The sequence below is a fragment of the Papio anubis genome, chromosome 3 (assembly GCF_008728515.1).
Source record: "Papio anubis isolate 15944 chromosome 3, Panubis1.0, whole genome shotgun sequence".
In the NCBI taxonomy this organism is placed as follows: Eukaryota; Metazoa; Chordata; class Mammalia; order Primates; family Cercopithecidae; genus Papio; species Papio anubis.
This window is the reverse complement of record NC_044978.1, coordinates 135355927-135379572: the sequence shown is the minus strand read 5'-3', so window position 1 is coordinate 135379572 and position 23646 is coordinate 135355927. Positions and strand designations below refer to the sequence as shown.

At 35.6% G+C, this 23646-nt stretch overlaps 1 protein-coding gene across 1 annotated transcript in view; it reads right to left on the bottom strand.

The window, feature by feature from the left end:
• CCSER1 (coiled-coil serine rich protein 1) overlaps positions 1-23646 on the bottom strand; it is a 1426296-nt gene that overhangs the window by 175287 nt on the left and 1227363 nt on the right. The window lies entirely within an intron of this gene.

Here is a 23646-nt window from a genome sequence, read left to right as displayed (position 1 = left end):
TGAACCATTTAATTGTTCCTAAAGCAAAGTTGATTAAGAAGACTGTTTAATCTTTACTGAGCTAGGGGAAAAGATCTACTGAGATTCACTATTGTAAATGATTTTTTTTTTGTCTTTGCCAATGTATTTGAGTGTTTCTACACAAATCTAGAAGATGCCATGTGAATAACATTTGTCTAAGTTTCAAGTGATTGCTTTGTCCAAATGACATATGATACATGAACGGAAATTGTTTTCCCTCACAGTAAATAAGATGCCAAGAAAAGACACAGACTTTGTGATTATGAACACCCAGGTCTGATCTGAGGGTATCCATTATCACTACCTTTCTAGATAAAATACGTGAGTACACTATGGTTGGTTTACTCATCTGAAATTCATCATATCTAATCTTAAAGCAATGATTTAAAAAACATAAAGCAGTTTGTATGTCTGCTACCTTGACAGCTGTATCATCCTGCCATTGTGATATATAACATTTTCCTTTGTTTCTATCTGAATGTTATATAAGCAGGTGTTCATAAATACAAGGCATGTGGAAATTATAAAGCACCTAGAGACAGGCCATGAAAATTGCTGAATGCTCCAGAAGCAAAGCCAACAACAAAAAGAGAAATGTTCAGATGACTATGAATACCTATTTCAGATTGCAGGCAAATAAAATTTAGGAAGAAATGTAAAACTTTCAAGCAAAAACTGTTGAATTTTAAGTCCAATGATTCAGTATTGAAAATAGGAAATGATAAAAATATTTTTAAAGGTTGGATGTAATATATTTGCTTAAAGGCACGTAAGTCATCATAAAAAAGGCAAAAAGCTGGCTGATATAACCACCTGGTTTGGAACTGGATAATAATTTAATATTGCATCATGAGATCAGCATTCTTGTATAATTGAAAGTATAGAATTATACTAAATTACACTGTTATATGAAAAGTGTTCTTAATTTCATTTTACTATTTCCATAGAGACAAATATGTCTCCATAAAAGTAAGAGGTTTCAAAGTCAGAAGAATGAGTAAGTGAAAATAAATATTTACTTTTTGTTTTCCATTTCAATTTTGATATCATCATCAGATTTTAAACATCATGAACATCTCTCTTTATCTTAATACAACTGAGACTGTTCTACTCTAGGCAGTCACCTCTGTACTGAAGGATTAATACTTACTTTTGGCCTGAGGGCTTTTTTTTTACTGGCCTGGAGCACTGTCACCTCCTAGCCTGGGCAAGCCGGAAGTGCTGGAACATCAACAGCCCTCACTGAAACAGCAATAAACCACTGACAAATGGAATTAGTGGGTAAATTCCCAACCCTCTGGCTCCTCAGAAGACATGACTATAGTTTGAATATTTGACCCTCTACACCTCACATTGAAGTTTCATTGCTAATGTTGGAGGTGGGGCCTACTGGGAGATATTTGAGTCATAGAATGGATCCCTCAAGGTAGTGTTGACCACAATGTAATGAGTGAGTTCTCACTCTACTAGTTCCCTCTACAGCTGGTTCCCCCTCTCTCATCCCTTCTCTCACCATGTGATCTCTGTATAGAAGTCTGCTCCTGTTTCCCTTCTACCATGAGTGGAAGCAGCCTGAAACCTCCACATCAGAAGCAGAAGGTACATGATGCTTCTTGTATAGCCTGTACAACCGTGAGCCAAATAAACCTCTTTTCTTTATAAATTACTTGGCTTCAAGTGTTCCTTTATAGTAACACAAACGTACTAAAAGGGCCATTCGTTCTCTTCTTGTCAACCTTTCTAACGTGCATGACAACATGAGATAAAAAGTGGCAGTAAGTCCTTGAACTCTTAGGAACTTATTTGTCAAGAGTTCATTTCAACCCTGGGTACAAGATGCCTATAAACACATGTCACTCTCCACAGATTGCATGTTAACAAGACAAGGTTTTTGCCTATTATTTTTGCATGCAGCCTGTTTTTGTAGACTTGCTTTCGCGTCTTAATTTTTAAAACCTTTGAGAGCTTTAATGATTTGGATCTCAAGTTGTTTAAAGCAATTTGTATACTTATTTTATTCCTTCTAGCTATTTATTTTTCTTGTATGTCACTTAGAAAGGCCAAGCATGAAATTGGAGTTGCAAAGCAAGAACAAATTTATTGATATGAAACTGCACTGAAAACTCAATAGATGTGCAGCAAAGCAAGAAGGGTAAAGGGGCTGAATAATTCATTGAGGTTTTAAGCATCAATAAATAATACAGTGAGGAATGTCTGCTTTGCAACATTAGGTATGAAATGTGAGTATAAAAGACATCTTCAATGTACCATGTTGTGAGAATATTCAAACAAACACAGGTTTTTTATTCATTAAGAATTCTCTGACTAACAATACTATGAATAAAAAAATTGGGGACTTAGAAACTTATTCTGTCTAGTGCTTCAAGTTTTATCTACAGAACTCTAATTAGTTAAACATGGATAACAATATAATAAAAGCAGAATATTTTATGTATACAAAATGTTGTACAATCATGAAGATATTATCATCTTAACTATAAATTCAAAGTCAATTATTTATGTACCAGGAAAAAATCATGAATACATTATCAGCTATATTTAAAACAAAACAAACGACACATTCTTACATAACACACAATAACCACCACTACCGTTTCTATCAACTCTAGAGTTTACTAGAGTGTATTTATAGAACTGCTTATTTACAAACAGATGAGTCCCAGTGGTAATTAATAAACATTTAGCAACTTTAAAGAATTGACATATTATTGACACAGTTGGCAAGATGGCTACTACTAAATAAATAACCAGATTGAATCCTAAGAAACAAATTAAAAGATATATTAACAAGAATGTGATAAAACAATAAAACAATATAGTATACTGGAAGCAGTATAGCTTTCGAGTAAAAGAGTCCCTGCTATTTGACTTCTGAAATTTATTAACTTGAACAACATAGGAAAGAAGAAGGGGTTTGAAGGTGATGTAAAGTATAAATTGCTTAGAAGTCTATTGTGCAATTTTATTTTAATTATTGTACAAGTTAACAAATTTATCTGTTTTGCAGTTTCTTCATTATTATCTAGGCTAATAATTTCATCTACCTCCCATAGATTTGTTGTATGAATAAGAATATACATATATTGGGAGGCGGTTCCAAGACGGCCAAACAGGAACAGCTCCAGTCTACAGCTCCCACTGTGAGTGATGCAGAAGACGGGTGATTTCTGCATTTCCAACTGAGGTACCAGCTTCATCTCACTGGCACTTGTTGAACAGTGGGTGCAGCCTATAGAGTGTAAGCTGAAGCAGGATGGGGCATTGCCTGAGCTGGGAAGTCCAAGGGGTCGGAAAATTCCCTTTCCTAGCCAAGGGAATCTGTGGCAGACGGTACCTGGAAAATCAGAACACTCCCACCCCAATACTGTGCTTTTCCAATTGTCTTAGCAAATGGCACACCATGAGATTATATCCCGTGTCTGGCTCAGACGGTCCCACACCCATGGAGCCTCGCTCACTGCTAGCACAGCAGTCTCAGATCAAACTGCAAGGCAGCAGTGAGGCTGGGGGAGGGGTGTCCACCATTGCTGAGGCTTGAGTGGGTAAACAAAGTGGTACAGGAAACTCGAACTGGGTGGAGCCCACTGCAGCTCAAGGAGGCCTGCCTGACTCTGTAGACTCCACCTCTTGGGGCAGGGCATAGGTGAACAAAAGGCAGCAGAAACTTCTGCAGACTTAAATGTCCCTGTCTGACAGTTTTGAGGAGAGTAGTGCTTCTCCCAGCAAGAGTTTGAGATCTCAGAATGGACAGACTGCCTCCTCAAGTGGGTCCATGACCACTGAGTAGTCTAACTGGGAGGCACCTCCCAGTAGGGGCTGACTAACACCTCAGACAGCCAGGTACCCTTCTGAGACAAAGCTTGCAGAGGAAGGATCAGGCAGCAAAATTTGTCGTTCTGCAATATTTTCTGTTCTGCAGCCTCCACTGGTGATACCCAGGCAAACAGGGTCTGGAGTGGACCTCCAGCAAACTCCAACAGACATGCAGCTGAGGGTCCTGACTGTTAGAAGGAAAATTAGCAAACAGAAAGGACATCCACACCAAAATCCCATCTGTAGGTCACCAACATCAAAGACCAAAGGTAGATAAAACCACAAAGATGGGGAGAAATCAGAGCAGAAAAGCTGAAAATTCTAAAAGTCAGAGCACCTCTTCTCCTCCAAAGGAACACAGGTCCTCGCAAGCAACAGAACAAAGCTGGATGGAGAATGATTTTGACGAATTGGGAGAAGAAGGCTTCAGATGATCAGTAATAAACTTCTCCAAGCTAAAGGAGGATGTTCAGACTCATTGCACAGAAGCTAAACACCTTGAAAAAAGATTAGATGAATGACTAACTAGAATAAACAGTGTAGAGAATACCTTAAATGACCTGATGGAGCTGAAAACCATGGCACGAGAACTATGTGATGCATGCACAAGCTTCAGTAGCCGATTCAATCAAGTAGAAGAAAGGGTATCAGTGATTGAAGATCAAATGAATGAAATGAAGTCAGAGGAGAAGTTTAGAGGAAAAAAGAGTAAAAAGAAATGAACAAAGCCTCCAAGAAATATGGGACTGTGTGTAAAGATCAAATCTACATCTGACTGGTGTATCTGAAAGTGACGGGGAGAATGGACCCAAGTTGGAAAACACTCTCCAGAAGAACTTCCCCAACCTAGAAAGGCAGGCCAACATTCAAATTTAGGAAACACAGAGAATGCCACAAAGATACTCCGCGAGAAGAGCAACTCCAAGACACATAATTGTCAGATTCACTAAAGCTGAAATGAAGGAAAAAATGTTAAGGTCAGTCAGAGAGAAAGGTCGGGTTACCCAAAAAGGGACGCTGATCAGGCTAACAGCGTATCTCTCAGCAGAAACTCTACAAGCCAGGAGAGAGTGGGGGTCAATATTCAACATTCTTAAAGAAAAGATTTTTCAACACAGAATTTCATATCCAGACAAACTAAGCTTCATAAATGAAGGAGAAATAAAATCCTTTTAGACAAGCAAATGCTGAGAAATTTTGTCACCACCAGGCCTGCCTTACAAGAGCACCTGAAGGAGACACAAAACATGGAAAGGAACAACCAGTACCAGTCACTGCAAAAACATGCCAAAATGTAAAGACCATCGATGCTAGGAAGAAACTGCATCAACTAACGAGCAAAATAACCAGCTAACATCATAAGGACAGGATCAAATTCACACATAACAATTTAACCTTAAATGTAAAGGAAATAAATGCACCAATTAAAACACACAGACTGGCAAATTGGTTAAAGAGCCAAGACCCATCAGTGTGCTGTATTCAGGAGACCCATCTCACATGCAGAGACACACATAGACTCAAAATAATGGGATGGAGGAACATCTACCAAGCAAATGGAAAACAAAAAAGAGCAGGGGTTGCAATCCTAGTCTCTGATAAAACAGACTTTAAACCAACAAAGATCAAAAGAGACAAAGACGGCCATTACATAATGGTAAAGGGATCAATTCAACAAGAAGAACTAACTGTCCTAAATATATATGCACCTAATACAGAAGCACCCAGATTCATGAAGCAAGTCCTTGGAGACCTACAAAGAGACTTAGACACCCACACAATAATAATGGGAGATTTTAACACCCCACTGTCAACATTAGACAGATCAACGAGACAGAAAGTTAACAAGGATATCCAGGAATTGAACTCATCTCTGCACCAAGCAGACCTAATAGTCATCTACAGTACTCTCCACCCCAAATCAACAGAATATACATTCTTCTCAGCACCACATCACACTTACTCTGAAATTGATCTCATAGTTGGAATAAAGCACTCCTCGGCAAATGTAAAAGAACAGAAATTACAACAAACTGTCTCTCAGACCACAGTGCAATCAAACTAGAATTCAGGATTAAGAAACTCATTCAGAAACTGCTCAACTGAATGGAAACTGAACAACCTGCTCCTGAAAGACTACTAGGCACATAACAAAATGAAGGCAGAAATAAAGATGGTCTTTGAAACCAATGAGAACAAAGATACAACATACCAGAATCTCCGGGACACATTTAAAGCAGTGTGTAGAGGGAAATTTATAGCACTAAATGCCCACAGCAGAAAGCAGGAAAGATCTAAAATTGATACCCTAACATCACAATTAAAAGAACTAGAGAAGCAAGAGCAAACACATTCAAAAACCAGCAGAAGGCAAGAAATAACTAAGATCAGAGCAGAACTGAAGGAGATAGAGACACAAAAAACCCTTCAAAAATTCAATGAATCCAGGAGCTGATTTTTTGAAAAGATCAACAAAATTGACAGACTGCTATCAAGACTAATAAAGAAGAAAAGAGAGAAGAATCAAACAGATGCACTAAAAATGATGATTGGGATATCACCACCCATCCCACAGAAATACAAACTACCATCAGAGAATACTATAAACACCTCTACGCAAATAAACTGGAAAATCTAGAAGAAATGGATAAACTCGTGGACACGTACACCCTCCCAAGACTAAACTAGGAAGAATTTGAATCCCTGAATAGACCAATAACAGGTTCTGAAATTGAGGCAATAATTAATAGCCTACCAACCAAAAAAAGTCCAGGACCAGATGGATTCACAGCCGAATACTACCAGAGTTACAAAGAGGAGTTAGTACCATTCCTTCTGAAACTATTCCAATCAACAGAAAAAGAGGGAATCCTCCCTAACTCATTTTATGAGGCCGGCGTCATCGTGATACCAAAGCCTGGCAGAGACACAACAAAAAAAGAGAATTTTAGACCAATATCCCTGATGAACATCAATGCAAAATCCTCAATAAAATACTGGCAAACTGAATCCAGCAGCACATCAAAAAGCTTATCCACCATGATCAAGTGGGCTTCATCCCTGGATGCAAGGGTAGTTCAACATACAAATCAATAAATGTAATCCATCATATAAACAGAACCAAAGATAAAAACCACATGATTATCTCAATAGATGCAGAAAAGGCCTTTGACAAAATTCAACAGCCCTTCATGCTAAAAACTCTCAATAAATTCAGTATTGATAGAACGTATCTCAAAATCATAAGAGCTATTTATGACAAACCCACAGCCAATATCGTACTGAATGGGCAAAAACTGGAAGCATTCTCTTTGAAAACTGGCACAAGACAGGGATGCCCTCTCTTACCACTCCTATTCAACATAGTGTTGGAAAATCTGGACAGGGAAGTCAGGCAAGAGAAAGAAATAAAGATATTCAATTAGGAAAAGAGGGAGTCAGATTGTCCGTATTTACAGATGACATGATTGTGTATTTAGAAACCCCATGGTATCAGCCCAAAATCTCCTTAAGCTGATAAGCAACTTCAGCAAAGTCTCAGGATATAAAATCAATGTGCAAAAATCACAAGCATTCTTATACACGAATAATAGACAAACACAGTGCCAAATAATGAGTGAACTCCCATTCACAATTGCTTCAAAGAGAATAAAATACCTAGGAATACAACTTACAAGGGATGTGAAGGACCTCTTCAAGCAGAACTACAAACCACTGCTCAACGAAACAAAAGGACACAAACAAATGGAAGGACATTCCATGCTCATGGATAGGAAGAATCAATATTGTGAAAATGGCCATACTGTCCAAGGTAACTTGTAGATTCAGTGCCATCCCCATCAAGCTACCAATGACTTTCTTCACAGAATTGGAAAAAACTACTTTAAAGTTCGTATGGAAGCAAAAAAGATCCAGCATTTCCAAGACAATCCTAAGCCAAAAGAACAAATCTGGAGGCATCACGCTACCTGACTTCAAACTGTACTACAAGGCTACAGTAAACAAAACCACATGGTACTGGTACCAAAGCAGAGATAGAGACCAATGGAACAGAACAGAGCCCTCAGTAATAATACCACACATCTACAGCCATCTGATCTTTGACAAACCTGACAAAAACAAGAAACGGGGAAAGATTCTCTATTTAATAAATGGTGCTGGGAAAACTGGCTAACCATAAGTAGAAAGCTGAAACTGGATCCCTTCCTTACACCTTGTACAAAAATTAATTCAAGATGGATTACAGACTTAAATGTTAGACCTAAAACCATAAAAACTCTAGAAGAAAACCTAGGCAATACCATTCAGGACATAGGCATGGGCAAGGACTTCATGACTAAAACACCAAAAGCAATGACAACAAAAGCCAAAATTGACAAATAGGATCTAATTAAACTAAAGAGCTTCTGCACAGCAAAAGAAACTACCATCAGAGTGAACTGGCAACCTATAGAATGGGAGAAAATTTTTACAATCTACCCATCTGACAGAGGGCTAATATCCAGAATCTACAAAGAACTTAAACAAATTTACAGGAAAAAAACCCAACAACCCCATCAAAAAGTGGGCAAAGGGCATGAACAGACACTTCTCAAAAGAAGACATTTATGCAGCCAAAAGACCCATGAAAAAATGCTCATCATCACTGGCCATCAGAGAAATGCAAATCAAAACGACAATGAGATACCATCTCACACCAGTTAGAGTGGTGATCATTAAAAAGTCAGAAAACAGCAGATGCTGGAGAGGACGTGGAGAAATAGGAACACTTTTACACTGCTGGTGGGACTGTAAACTAGTTCAACCCTTGTGGAAGACAGTGTGGCGATTCCTCAAGTACCTAGAACTAGAAATACCATTTGACCCAACCATCCCATTACTAGGTATATACCCAAAGGATTATAAATCATGCTGCTATAAAGACACATGCACATGTATGTTTATTGTGGCACTATTCACAATAGCAACAACTTGGAACTATCCCAAATGTCCATCAATGATAGACTAGATTAAGAAAATGTGGCACATATCCACCATGGAATACTATGCAGCCATAATAAAGGATGAGTTCATGTCCTTTGTGGGGACATGGATGAAGCTGGAAACCATCATTCTGAGCAGACGATCGCAATGACAGAAAACCAAACACTGCATGCTCTCACTCATAGGTGGGAACTGAACAATGAGAACACCTGGACACATGGTAGGGAACATCACACCCTGGGACCAGTCATGGGGTCAGGGGAAGGGGGAGGGATAGCATTAGGAGATATACCTATTGTAAATGACAAGTTAATGGGTGCAGCACACCAACATGGCACATGTATACATATGTAACAAATCTGCACATTGTGCACATGTACCTTAGAACTTAAATTATAATAAAAAAGAAAGAATATACATATACTATATTGATACAGGATATATTATATATAACATATCAATATAATATATGCATATATGTAATATATATACAGTATATCTATATAGTATAACATATACCATACAGTACATCTATGTAGTATAGTATATACTATATTAGTAGTATAGTATATTAAACTGCATTAGACATTTAATATTATTAGTTATTTTAATATCTTTGAAAGTCGAATAAAAAATGAGTATCTACTTAGATGCACACGTGAGGCATTGAAGATTAAATAAATAAAACAGCACAATGTCTGGATCATAGTAATCACTTAGCATTACTTATTTCCCTCATTCTTCACATTTTCTTTATCTCAAAGAAAAACAGACAATTGAATTAGAAATGTAAATAACTATAAATAGTTCTTAACTTTGAACTGGGTTTATTCCACAAGTGTATCAAATTGAATGATACAATATTTTTAATGGCATGAATGTCAACAATCTAACTCACTTAACTAGGTGCCACTTTGCCCTTTTTTCTTAGGTAACAAGAAAGCCAAAAGACCAATTCAGGCAGATGAAATGGTACAACCCTAGACTTAATTGAAGATTAAACACGGTATAATTGAATTATTGGAACATGTTTATAATATACATTTTACAAGCAGTTGATACTTTATTTTTCTAGATATTTAGGGATGCTATACAGATGATAATTATAAAAATTTTATAAAGCACATGCCATACAGTTAAGATTTCAGAAGGGAGACATAAAAACACCACAAATTGTGTTCCAAAGATGAGTACAATTATAAATTTTTTAACTATTGTTAATAACTGGCTTGCAGTTTTAATGGCAAATAATTACTCAAAATGATGCATCCTTGATGACAAATGATCAATAATATACAGATAAATTAGATATTCTTTAGGGAATAGCAAAGAAGAAGGGATATGAAGGCATATAAATGCATACATTGCTTAAAAGTCTATTATATAATTTTATTTTACTTTTTGAAAGATACTTATGTAAAGAAATGTGACACGTTGAATCTGAGCCCTTCTTAGTACTACTTAACTTCAGCACTTAATACTATTTACTTTTTAAAGGTAGAGATATAGAAATTAGTGAGATCAACAAAATGATTTATATAATGGAATAAAAGGTTTAAGGAAAAGCTGATAGATGCATTTATTAAATCTGAAAAACCAAGCAAGAAAGTAAGTTCTATATGTAAAAGATCTAGTTTTTAAAAAGACAAAACAAATTGCATAGGCAAGAAGTGATAGCAATTGCACATTTGAGTCTTAGTGAAACAGAAATTATAGCCCTCGCATGATGTAAGAGAGAGGGAGTGGCTTAAATCAGTGTTTTGATCAAGGCAATAATTTGTTGTGCTCCAGTCACATCAATTAGAATCAGACTGAGAGGAGAATGGAAATGATACAGACTTCAGAACTATTCTACATGAATTCCACCTATATAATTCATAAAAATAGGAAAATCATGAAAATATGCTTTAGAACACAAAACGTTAAGAGGAAAAGTAAATGAATCGCTAAAAAAGATAGGATTGTTATTTCAGGATAACTGTGTATTTACCTCCCAGGGAAGTGGGTAGTGTTGGACTCCCAGGGAAGTGGGTAGTGTTAGCGCAAGTTTATATTTGCACTTTCCTCAAATCCTTCAGAATGACAGGAAAAAATAAAACTAAGGCTACAAAGGAAGAGAGAATTGGAGAAGAAACACAACAAAGAGATGTTAAAAAGCTTGGGCCTGAAAGCTGATGAGTACATGTGAACTGACTTAGTAGGTCAAAGCAAGCTAAAACTAAAACCCTGGGAGCAGGAAGCTAAGAAACAGCAGCAGCTATATGAAAGTCTCTTCAGAATCCCTGTTCAGTGGTTAGAGGAACTGTTTACCCCTCTAAAGACAGGCGTAAAATATAGGGATAAAATTTGAAGTGTTTTATAGGCATAAATTACGATTATGAACATTTTAAAATTTCCTCCTACTTCTATAATATTTTTCCCTCCATTAGGGCAACTTGGCACATAAAACAGATAAACTTTTTTGTCAATCTTAAGTTATATAGCCATTTTTAAACTATAAATCTAGTATCTTAGCTATCTGATGGGAAAAAGTCAAGATTAGAGTGAATTTGTAAATATCCAGCATTTTCTGAAAGAGTAAGTTAATTATTATGTCTTGCATAATCATTCCCTTAGGGAACCTTCCTCCCTTTGAGAATTACTGCCTATCCTTTTGTCAATGTGCCATGCTCTTATTGCTCATGGTCTAATTCCATCAGTGTTCCTCTCTGCCCACTTTTAAAATTAAGTGGTTTAGTTTTTTTACGCATCTCATGATTTCTTTTAATGTTTTCCTACATTCCAATAATTTTGTCTATTACTAGTGTATAGTCCTAACTCGATATTTCTAATTCAGAATTTTCTTCATTCTCTTACGTTCTGGACTAGTGCTCCTCAAACACTGGTCTGCACACTGGTCTAAGAATAATTCTGATCTACCCTGAGCTAAAAATTTGCATCAAAATGTGTATAAACTCTTCTGTCCTTAAGCACCTAAGCATAGTTTAGATCAACTGACTTTTTTTTTTCTTGGTGGTAAAATAGGCTTGATGAAGGATATAGTGTGCTCATTTACTTTCTGTTGCTGATTCCTCTCTTTAGAGACCAGAACTTCATTTAGCACTGCTATCATATCATATAATTGTCTGCCAGGTATCTCTAAATATCTCAATTTTTTAAGTAAAGCATTTAACTTCCCCTACACCATGCTCTCTTATTAATGAATACGAACACCCCAATAATAAAAGTTACGTTGTATGTTAATGAATTAATCCTGTGCCTTCGTCTCATATATTTTTTATTATCTTTTAAATAAGTAACCATCACCATTGCTTCTGGATACTTTTCATAGCTTAAAACTATTTAAACTTTTAATTTAAAGTATTTTAAATGTAATATTTAAACAATGCTGTTTAAGCAAACAATCTGTCATAAAAGCCTCTTAAATTTTCTTTTTTAATTCAGTTTTCATTTTCAGTCCTTCCTCTCCCTGTATAACACAGTTTCCCTTATAAAATGTAATTATGATGTTACTTAATTGCTTTAAGATTATCTCTTGGCTCTCAAATATTTCATAACAATAAGGACAAAAGGCATAATGACAGTAAAACCAGCCAGCTTATATTGAATGTTTACCATGGATCACACATTTTTCTAAGCATTTATAGACATACATTTGATCCTCAAAATAACTATTATAATCACGATTTTACAGATGAGGAGTATGAGGCCCAAAAAGTTTTAAAAAATTAATTACTTATTGCTACCTAGGTAATATGAAAAGTACAGTCTACTTCTGAGATGTCAACATATAATGATTATATTTCTCTGCAAAATGTACAAGGTGCTTCCGTTTCTAGCCTCTCTACATATGCCCATCCTAATTTCTAGTATCTCCTTCCCAAAACAGTATGCCCCAGCCACACCAAACTACTGACAGCTCTTGGATCACTTCATATTATTCTGTTATTTCACACCATCACATTGGCTTTCACATTGCCACTGAAATCCTTTCTGTCTGGAAAGTGTCTCATTCTATTAAAAATTTAATTTCCTTTAAGAATTTATTTCTAATTTAATTTATATTAAAAGTCAACTCAAGTTCACTTCCTCAATGAAGCCTTCCATCCAATACCCAGGGAGAGTTTGCACTATCTCACACACTGTTTCTCATCACCTAGGAATTCAATAAATAATCATGATACCTGTTCTTTAAAAACTTATGGCTTGACAGTGAATAACTAGATAACTAGACAAATAAGTATATAATTAATCCAGTGCTGCTGTGTATACTTTTAAGAAAATGAAATGTAGAAAATCTACAAAAACATAAAGAATACATGGGTTGCCCAGGCATAGGAATAATAGAGGGTCTCAGAGAAATTGGCATCTGAATCAGGCATAAAATACTTGAAGAATAAAGGATGAAAGGTTCAGCATAAAGGCTATATTAGGCACATCTTCTTATGTAATTCATTTATTATGGAATGTATCCCTATACAAAATTATTTGCTTCTTGTATCTGTCTCACCCATACCACCTAAAAGAAGCTCCCTAAGACCATGTTCTCTATTTTCATCAAGTAACTAGCACAGAATTGATACATAGTAGTTCTCAGTCTAGAAGTTCTTAAATGCAAAAATAAATCATTTAATAAGGGACTAAGAAGAAATCAATGACAAAATGTAAAGAAGAGAGTAATGTCAATAAATATTTAGCAATTTGAAATGATAGTGCTGGTGGACAGATTTTAACACAGAGGATAAACAATACAGAGACAGATATCAAAGATGCTTCTCTCTATCTTGGTTGCTTGACTAGGCAGAATTGTGATTGTAAAGTTGGGCTTTGGAGTTTGAGGTGTTTGTGGGGCTTCCAGGTTGAGTTCCGATGGTCCTTTTCAATTCCTATAAGTGTTGGGAAAGATGGCTTCTACCTCATCAGGTTTTAACTTGTCTCCACAGCTGCTCATTTACCACAATTCTTGACTCATAATGAGCTTTAAATTTTTTTGATTTATGAGTTATTGAATTTAATGGTTAGGTACCAAAGGAAAATCTCTGTAATGTTTTTATTTCCCTTGGTGCACTTGAAAATGCTTATCTTCTCAAGTAAAATATCAGAATCAGTAAATGATCACTTAAAATTTTTATGTGGCTGTGTGTCTTCAGGGTGTATAACATATGGCTAGGTAACTTCAATTATGACAATACAACTGCCTCCATCATTATTGTTTAGAGATGAATAATACATTGCTAAGACAGATGCTCTCCTAATTTGACCAGCTTACTGAAAATTTAGGTACATTCTAGCACAAGTTGCCAAAAATAGAAAGTTCAATTAAATGTACCTTTGCATTTAAAATGTTACCATCACAGCAAATTTCATAAATACATAAGTAATAGCTTAGTAAGTTCCAGAGTCTGAAGTTGAACATTTGAGATATCATCATTAGAATTAAAAATTTCCTTTCAAGTAATTTCAGAAATTAACCCACAGCTAAACTACAATTATTACCACTTATCTGCACATTTTCTTCATTTCATAAATATATTTAAGAACTACATTTGCTTGCATAATGGTTACCTCCATATAATAAACAGTCTGAAGTAACAGAGAAAACAGGTCAATAATACCTGCATAAAGTTCACAGGACCCAGTTGGTTGCCTTAGGCAATGCGTTGAAATGCAGCTTGTTTTGTAAATAACTGATGTTTATTTCAAGTGCTAGGTCTCAGGTTCAATGACTGAATTACTCTAGAGATGAATACACAGATATGGGGAGCAGGAAGAAGCAGGAGCAGGCATCATGGCAGGAGCCAAGCAAACATATGTTCTTCATGTTTTATTCTGTGCAAAATTAACTGACTACATTCAACAGCTGTTTATGACATTTGCAAAAGCTTAGTTTCTATGAAGTTGGAGTAAGGTGAGTTGTGTTTTACAAAAGTAGCAACTTGAGGCAGAGTCTTGAGCCCCATAAAACTAGGTTACTTACTTCTAGAAAAGAGTAACCAGTCAAGCAGGGAACTTTTTTCTCTCTTTCATTTACCCATTACTTACCTGTCATTCCTTAAAGCGTCCAGCATCTCTTCATGAACATAAAATTAATAGGATTCCTGTGATATAAAAAACACCCTATTTTCACTTTTTCTCCTAGAAACCTGGATAAACTTTCTAATTTCAGTGATATAGGACAAATTAAGTGGTCCCCCTTATTGTATGTAATTCATCCTGTGGACTCCCCAAATCCTTCAGTTGACCCCACTGTGATCAGATCTCCTCAGACGCACCTCATTCCACAAACCATCTCATTTCCAAGATAAGCTACTTTGCTGGGATAGCAGTTCTGCATGCTCCATTGGGCTGCATTTGGAAAGTAGTTAAACTTACACTCCTTCTTTACCAGCAACTAACAAGTCCCCTGCATCTGTCTTCACGTGATGGCTGCACTCATTTAATATAGTCACATCCCTGTTTGAGCACGAGTGATGGCGTATTACAAAGTGAGACCTCCAGCATGTTTGCCATTGAATCTATATAGGTTCAAAGGAACATTTTGCCCCTGTAACTGACCAGCACAGTTAGACGCTCAGTCTTGTGGAGAGTGCCTGGGAGCAAGCTGTCTTCCTAAAGCTTTACTGATCAGACAAGTGCACAAAGAAAACCAGGTTGAATAATTTGATCAAAATGCATGATCCATATTATTTTGAAAGTTTTATCTTTCAAAAATGGGAAAATGCTGGCTTAATCACAAGATCAAGAATATTAGGAAAGATATATTAGTACTATACCTGCATTAATTCTATTATAATGCCTATTTTTAATAGCTCTATTGAATTTAAAGACATTTTATTTATCTCAACATATAGCTTTCTTAATTTATCACAGAGGATGTGAAAAAATACAGGTCACTCATCAGAGTTTAATTTTCAAAGGAAAAAAGCAGTGGCATAGCAAATTCTTTTTCTCTATTATACATTTAAGATAGCATAGCAATAAATCTAGATGCCTTTTTGTTGATATGTTAGAAATGACTTTACTAAGTGAATACTCTAACTGCTGTTTTGTGCTTCATTAATTTTTGCTGGTGTTTTAAATTTTGCCTTCTGTCATGTAAAACAGATTAAAAACAAACATTCAATGCTATTAAATTTTCAAAGTTCTTTGAAATAAAAAGGAATATAGTTTTCTAAAAATGTGATCTAGTTGAAGATTCTAATATTTAGTTCCATTCAGTATTACTCTATTGCCACCTACTCCTAGCTCCCAAATGCCCTTTGTGTATTCAATTGTATTTGCTGAACTAATTAATAGCCTATGATATTGGTTCAAGAGAAAAATATAGAACCATCTTAAATTTTCTAAAGAAGTTGCCAAATGGTTCTGTTTACTTTTTAACAAATTATTTGAAATTATTTAATTATTGTTATTGGCCATACCGAGAAACTTATTGTAATGATGATATTGAGATACTTAAAAATAATTACCTCTCAGCAGACAGATTCTACCCTCACTTACTTTGTTATCTATCGTTTCTATAATATTTAATTTTTTACTACCTTTTCAATTTCAATGCATTGTTTTCTCCTCTGAAAACCCTCATATGATTGAATAACCAGTCTCTGAAAATCTAACTACAGTATTATATTGTGTTCCTGAATTACTGGCAACAAGTAGGCCAGCTAGCTTCTGAGGTTAGGATCACCTTATTCTGAGGTACTGCACAAACGTATAATGGAAGTACACTTTTTCTGAAGTAATCACCACCAAGTATCACCAATCATAAGTTCATTCAATTTACCTTCAAAATCTTTCACATCCAAGCATCTTGTAAATGTATAGAAAGAAAAGTAATGGGAGGGAAGAAACAATGACATGCAATGTCAAGTTTCTAGTCAGTCTATAAACCCTCATTTAGTTGACTCTCTCAGCACCAGCTGTAACCCAATTAAATTCAACAGTGCACAGGTGTTCACAAGAATGACTAACACGAAAGCATACTTCCCTTTAGGGCTCTTAAAAAATTAGAGTTCTTTAATTTCCATACACCTTCAAAATCAAACCAAACAATACAATATTGAAAAAAAGAAATTAGATACAGCAGGAGAAAAACACAATCAGCATGAGCTATAACCCAATTAAGCTGAATAGCACTCAGGTGTTTACAAGAGCACACTCACTTAAAATTTTACCAACACAAATTAACTTTATCTAATATATCTTAAGATTGACAACGAATATCCATTTGTCTTCAGGTTACTCTTAAATGAGAGTTTTCTGAATTCAGGTTCATAAAAGTGGATTTCATTGCAAAATATAATACTACAAAAATATAGATTTTCATCTAAATATCCCATCATGGGCACTTATTTTAAAATACCCATTTTAGTTCAGCAGAGGCACTCAATATAGATTTCAATTTTTACTTAGATTCCTTAAATTTGATGCATGGTTCAAAAAATACTCTTTTTGTTCAGGAAAAGAATCCAACTATTTGGCATATTCTTTTCTAATTTGTATCAGTTATTTAACAAGACTTAAGATCCTAGAGAGATCTAGTAGAATAAATATGTCTCCATTATGTGTTATTTATTGCATGTTTATAATACCAATAATATTAGCACTGAGACAGAATAGTTAATTTCTTTTAGTGTGGATCTGAAAGGTTGTCAGTCCTATTCATGATTCAGATTTGCTGAGTAGAAATAATTATGTGCTCATTTAAATAGAAAATTGTCCATTATCTATTACTCCATCGGTTTGCAAGGTGTGATTCCAAACTACCAGCATCAGCTATACTTGAGAACTTGTTAAAAATACACAACCTCTGCCCTATATCTGACTTGCTTTATCAAAAACTCGAGGAGTGGGGCCTAGCAATCTCTTTATCACTTTACACAAGCCCTTCAAGTGATTCTCAGGCACTCTTAAGTTTGAGAATCACTTGTCTATTCAAATTCTGCCTTGAAGTAGATCAGAAAAATGTGCAAAATCCCCATTATACCATGGTGACCTTTGGAATAAATCAAAACTTATCAGATCATTGCCGTTTTCCACATCCATACACATGACTAAATATCTAAATATAAATGCATCATTTCAAAATTTCCAAATTTTAACCACTATTCAAAAAACTTGTATGTTTTACACATAGTAACTGTGCAAATGAGCTAATACATATGACTCTAAAGAAAAACCCAAAACGAGTATACAATTGTTATTGGAAACATCATTGCTACATACAGAAATATGAACTGCTTATATTAGCCCTAGAAATTTCATCTTTAGCTGGATTATACAGTCTTTATGAAATTATAAGATTTAATAAATTTGAAGTTACTCCTTATTTTTTAGTTCAAATAGGAAAAAATCACAAAAGAAAATACATTTATTTCTTTTTTTCTTGTGGTCAAACTTTAGATTTTTAATTTTTTAAGATAAAGAGTGAACATTTTCACAAGAATGTTTTATAAATTACATTTCTGAAAGTTCAGTAAAAGTTTATATAGTAGCAATTGAACAAACCAGGTGAAATTAAGCAGGTAAAAAGATCAAATATTTTATAATACATGAAAAACAAACAGGTAAATGAACCTAGATTTTTCTGTTGCCTCTGTCTGAATGCTTTAAAAGTATTTCCTAAGAGTTACTATACAACTGATATAAAAAGCTGTGCCTTTTTTACCAGGTCTCATTAGTTTTCCACCAAAGCAATAGTGCATTCACTCAGTTTCAAAGAAGGACTAGGTTCCATTACTGTACAATTCACAATGTGTATTTTCAAATATGCCAGTGACCTGCAAGTATTCTATATTCCAATAAAATTACCATGTTAGTAAATTGTTTACCTCAAAGTAGAATTATTTGTAATTTCATTTTGAATTTATTCTCCTAATGAACTCAAAACAAAGAATAACATGAAAAGTTTAAATGCAGGATTCATATTTATTATCATAATTTGTTTACTATTTTAGGTACTTTATTTTTTTTAATTATTTTTTATTATTATACTTTAAGTTCTAGGGTACATGTGCATAACGTGCAGGTTTGTTACATATGTATACTTGGGCCATGTTGCTGTGCCGCACCCATCAACTCGTCAGCACCCATCAACTCGTCATTTACATCAGGTATAACTCCCAATGCAATCTCTTCCCCCTCCCCCCTCCCCATGATAGGCCCCGGTGTGTGATGTTCCCCTTCCCGAGTCCAGGTGATCTCATTGTTCAGTTCCCACCTATGAGTGAGAACATGCGGTGTTTGGTTTTCTGTTCTTGTGATAGTTTGCTAAGAATGATGGTTTCCAGCTGCATCCATGTCCCTACAATGGACACAAACTCATCCTTTTTTATGGCTGCATAGTATTCCATGGTGTATATGTGCCACATTTTCTTAATCCAGTCTGTCACTGATGGACATTTGGGTTGATTCCAAGTCTTTGCTATTGTGAATAGTGCCGCAATAAACATACGTGTGCATGTGTCTTTATAGCAGCAAAAAAAAGAGCCCACATCTCCAAGACAATCCTAAGTCAAAAGAACAAAGCTGGAGGCATCACGCTACCTGACTTCAAACTATACTACAAGGCTACAGTAACCAAAACAGCATGGTACTGGTACCAAAACAGAGATAGAGACCAATGGAACAGAAGAGAGTCCTTAGAAATAATACCACACATCTACAGCCATCTGATCTTTGACAAACCTGAGAAAAACAAGAAATGGGGAAAGGATTCCCTATTTAATAAATGGTGCTGGGAAAATTGGCTAGCCATAAGTAGAAAGCTGAAACTGGATCCTTTCCTTACTCCTTATATGAAAATTAATTCAAGATGGATTAGAGACTTAAATGTTAGACCTAATACCATAAAAACCCTAGAGGAAAACCTAGGTAGTACCATTCAGGACATAGGCATGGGCAAAGACTTCATGTCTAAAACACCAAAAGCAACGGCAGCAAAAGCCAAAATTGACAAATGGGATCTCATTAAACTAAAGAGCTTCTGCACAGCAAAAGAAACTACCATCAGAGTGAACAGGCAACCTACAGAATGGGAGAAAATTTTTGCAATCTACTCATCTGACCAAGGGCTAATATCCAGAACCTACAAAGATCTCAAACAAATTTACAAGAAAAAAACAAACAACCCCATCAAAAAGTGGGCAAAGGATATGAACAGACATTTCTCAAAAGAAGACATTCATACAGCCAACAGACACATGAAAAAATGCTCATCATCACTGGCCATCAGAGAAATGCAAATCAAAACCACAATGAGATACCATCTCACACCAGTTAGAATGGCAATCATTAAAAAGTCAGGAAACAACAGGTGCTGGAGAGGATGTGGAGAAATAGGAACGCTTTTACACTGTTGGTGGGATTGTAAACTAGTTCAACCATTATGGAAAACAGTATGGTGATTCCTCAAGGATCTAGAACTAGATGTACCATATGACCCAGCCATCTCATTACTGGGTATATACCCAAAGGATTATAAATCATGCTGCTATAAAGACACATTTATTTCTATAGGGTGTATGTGTGTATGTGCATGCGTAGGTTTCATATTGCTAACTAGTTTTGGTATCTCTACACCAGAAAATATAAGAGTTTTATTATTTGGCTGCTACTTTTTTGCTTTATCTCAGAGAGAAAAAAAAAGTGTGTAAAGAGAAATATCCTGCTATTTTTAGTTCTAACCTTCTATTTTTCAAGAGATATCTTTTACGAGATATCAATTTTTTAAATACTTTTATCCTGAGATGCAAAATAATGCACAATTTTGAAAAGTTAGTTTATTCCTAGCATAGTCAGATTGTATTTAATTAACTCAATACTATGATGTGACAGTATCTATTTCAGATACTACAAATAGAGTACAATTGCTGTATTGATGGGAACATATGAATAATATGTCTATATATGTGTGTACATATGTATTGTATGTATGTGTATATGTACACATGTGCATAAACATTTATAATACTTTTTCAACTTTTGAAGTTCCTAAGATCAGTAGAAGTTGAAAAACTAAATTGTAAAGCATTTAATGAAAATTATCACTGCCAAAAAAAGCAGAATACACATTCTTCTCAGCCTCCCATAGAACATTTTCTAAAACAGACCAAATTCTGGGCCAACAAACACAACTTAACAAATTTAAAAGAATATGCATTATACAATATCTGCTTTCAGACACGATGGAACTAAACAAGAGATTAGCAACAGACTGCTGGTAAATCCCAAAATTCTAGAGATCAAATAACATATCTCTAAGTAACAAATGGATGGGGCTGAGCATGGTGGCTCATACCTATAATCTCAGCACTTTGGGAGGACATGGTGGGTAGACCACTTGAGCCCAGGAGTTCAAGACCAGCCTGGGCAACATAGGGACACACCGTCTGTACAAAAAAATAAATAAATAAATAGCAGGGCATGGTGGCACGCGCCTGTAGTCCTAACTGTCCCAATGGCTGAGGTTTAAGGATCACTTGAGCCCAGGAGGTCGAGGCTGCAGTGAGCCATGATCACACCACTGCATTCCAGCCTGGGTGACTGAGTGAGATGCTGTCTCAATAAAAAGTAAAAATAATAGATAGGTGAAATCTCTGGAGAAATTTAAAAATATTTCAACTAGATGAGAGTGAAATATAACTTATTAAATTTTGTGGAATGCAGTGAAGCAGTGGTTAGAAGAGAATTTATGGCACATATAACTCATATATTAGAAAAGAAGAAGTATTAGATACACATAAGTCCATACATCTTTGAGGGAAAAGTAAAATTAACGCTTACATTCTGGAATTCTGAATATGTGTAAAGTTTGTTCTGATCTTACTATGCCCCCTGTGTCACTCTTCTTTTTAAAAACTCTTGGGATCAGAAAGGTCAGCCCTAGGTCCTAGGGTAGAAAATGTTATGGTGATGGCCACAGGTAGAAGAAGTTTCTTCTTTATGTACATAAGATATTGCATAATATGTGATTGTATTTTGATTTATGAGACTCCAAATTACTTGCTATTAGAGATTGTCAAGAATGAAAATTATTAACTCTGTTACACAAGGACAAGAAAAGAAATCAGTATATCAAAAAGATATCAGCATTCTCAAGTTTATTGAAGCACTATCCACAATAGTTAAGATTTGAAGCAATCTAAGTGTCCATCAACAGATGAATGAATAAAGAAAATTTGCCACATATACACAATGGGGTACTATTTAGCAATTAAAAAATAAGAGAACATGTCATTTGCAACAATGTAAATGGAACTGAAGGACATTGTGTTAAGTGAAGTAAGCCAGGTACAGGAAAAAAAAAAAGAAAAGAAAACTTCACATGTTCGCATTCATCTATGGGAGCTGATAATTAAAACAGCTGAGCACATAGGGGACAGAGAGTAGAAAGATGGTTACCAGAGGCTGAGAAAGGAAGTGTTGGGAGTGGTCGTGGGAGCTTGGGGTTGGGGGTACGATAAGTGGGGATGGTTAATAGGTACAAAAATATAGTTAGAATGAATATGATATAGTATTTGATAGCACAACAGAGTGATTACAGTCAATAATAACTTATTGCACATTAAAAAATAACTAAAAGATGGCAGGTGTGGTGGCTAATGCCTATAATCCCAGCACTTTGGGAGGCCAAGGAGGGCCTATCACCTGAGGTCAGGAATTCGAGATAAGCCTGGCCAACATGGTGAAATCCCTTCTCGACTAAAAATACAAAAGTTAGCCAAGTGTGGTGTGCACCTGTAATCCCAGCTACTTGGGAGGCTGAGGCAGGAGAATCACTTGAACCCAGGGGGCAGAGGTTGCAGTGAGCCAAGGTCATACCACAACACTCCAATCTGGGTGACAGAGTAAAAAATAAAAATAACTAGAAGAGTATAATTTGAATGTTTGTAAGACAAAGAACTGATAAATAATTGAGGTTATGGGAATCCCATTTAACCTTACATGATTATTACACATGCTATGCCTCTGTCAAAATATCTCATGTTCCCCATAAATATAAACACTATGTACCCATACAAATTCAAAATAAACCATTTTTTTTTTTTTGGTGACAGAGTCTCATTCTGTCACCCAGGCTGGAGTGCAATGGCATGATCTCGGATAACTGCAACCTCCGCCTCCCAGGTTAAAGCAATTCTCCTGCCTCAGCCTCCTGAGTATCTGGGACTACAGATGCATGCCACCACACCTGCCTAATTTTTGTATTTTTAGTAGAGACAAGGTTTCACCATATTGGCCAGGATGGTCTTGAACTCCTGACCTCATGATCTGTCCACCTCAGCCTCCCAAAGTGTTGGGATTACAGGCATGAGCTACCACGCCTGGCAAAACAAATTTTTTAAAAGAAATAACACATTTGGATTTTGTATGATTTGAGATTTGGTTTCTGTATTTCTCAATTATATTTTCCAGTATACTTAAAATATTATTCCAGTAAAACGTGTTTATTTCATGATAGTTCCTTGAATATTGGTAATTTGTGTATTATGTGTCTATCAATGTTATTTAATAAAACATTCAATAACTGAGACAATTTTTACCTGTCTTTCTTTATAAGTGTAGACGTAACTCTGTAGCAGAATTAACTTGGATATATAAAGTCTTACATCTCCAAATTAATTAGACTTGCTAGCAGGTATTGATTGAGCACATGGTCTACATGGTTAAATAACCCAGTATCAATTTTAAGAAACCACAATAAGTATCATATAGTTTAGAATGGAGGGTTCGGTAATCAAAAATTCAAAAGCTACTGACTGGCTCAGCACAGTGGCTCACGCCTGTAATCCCAGCACTTTGGGAGGC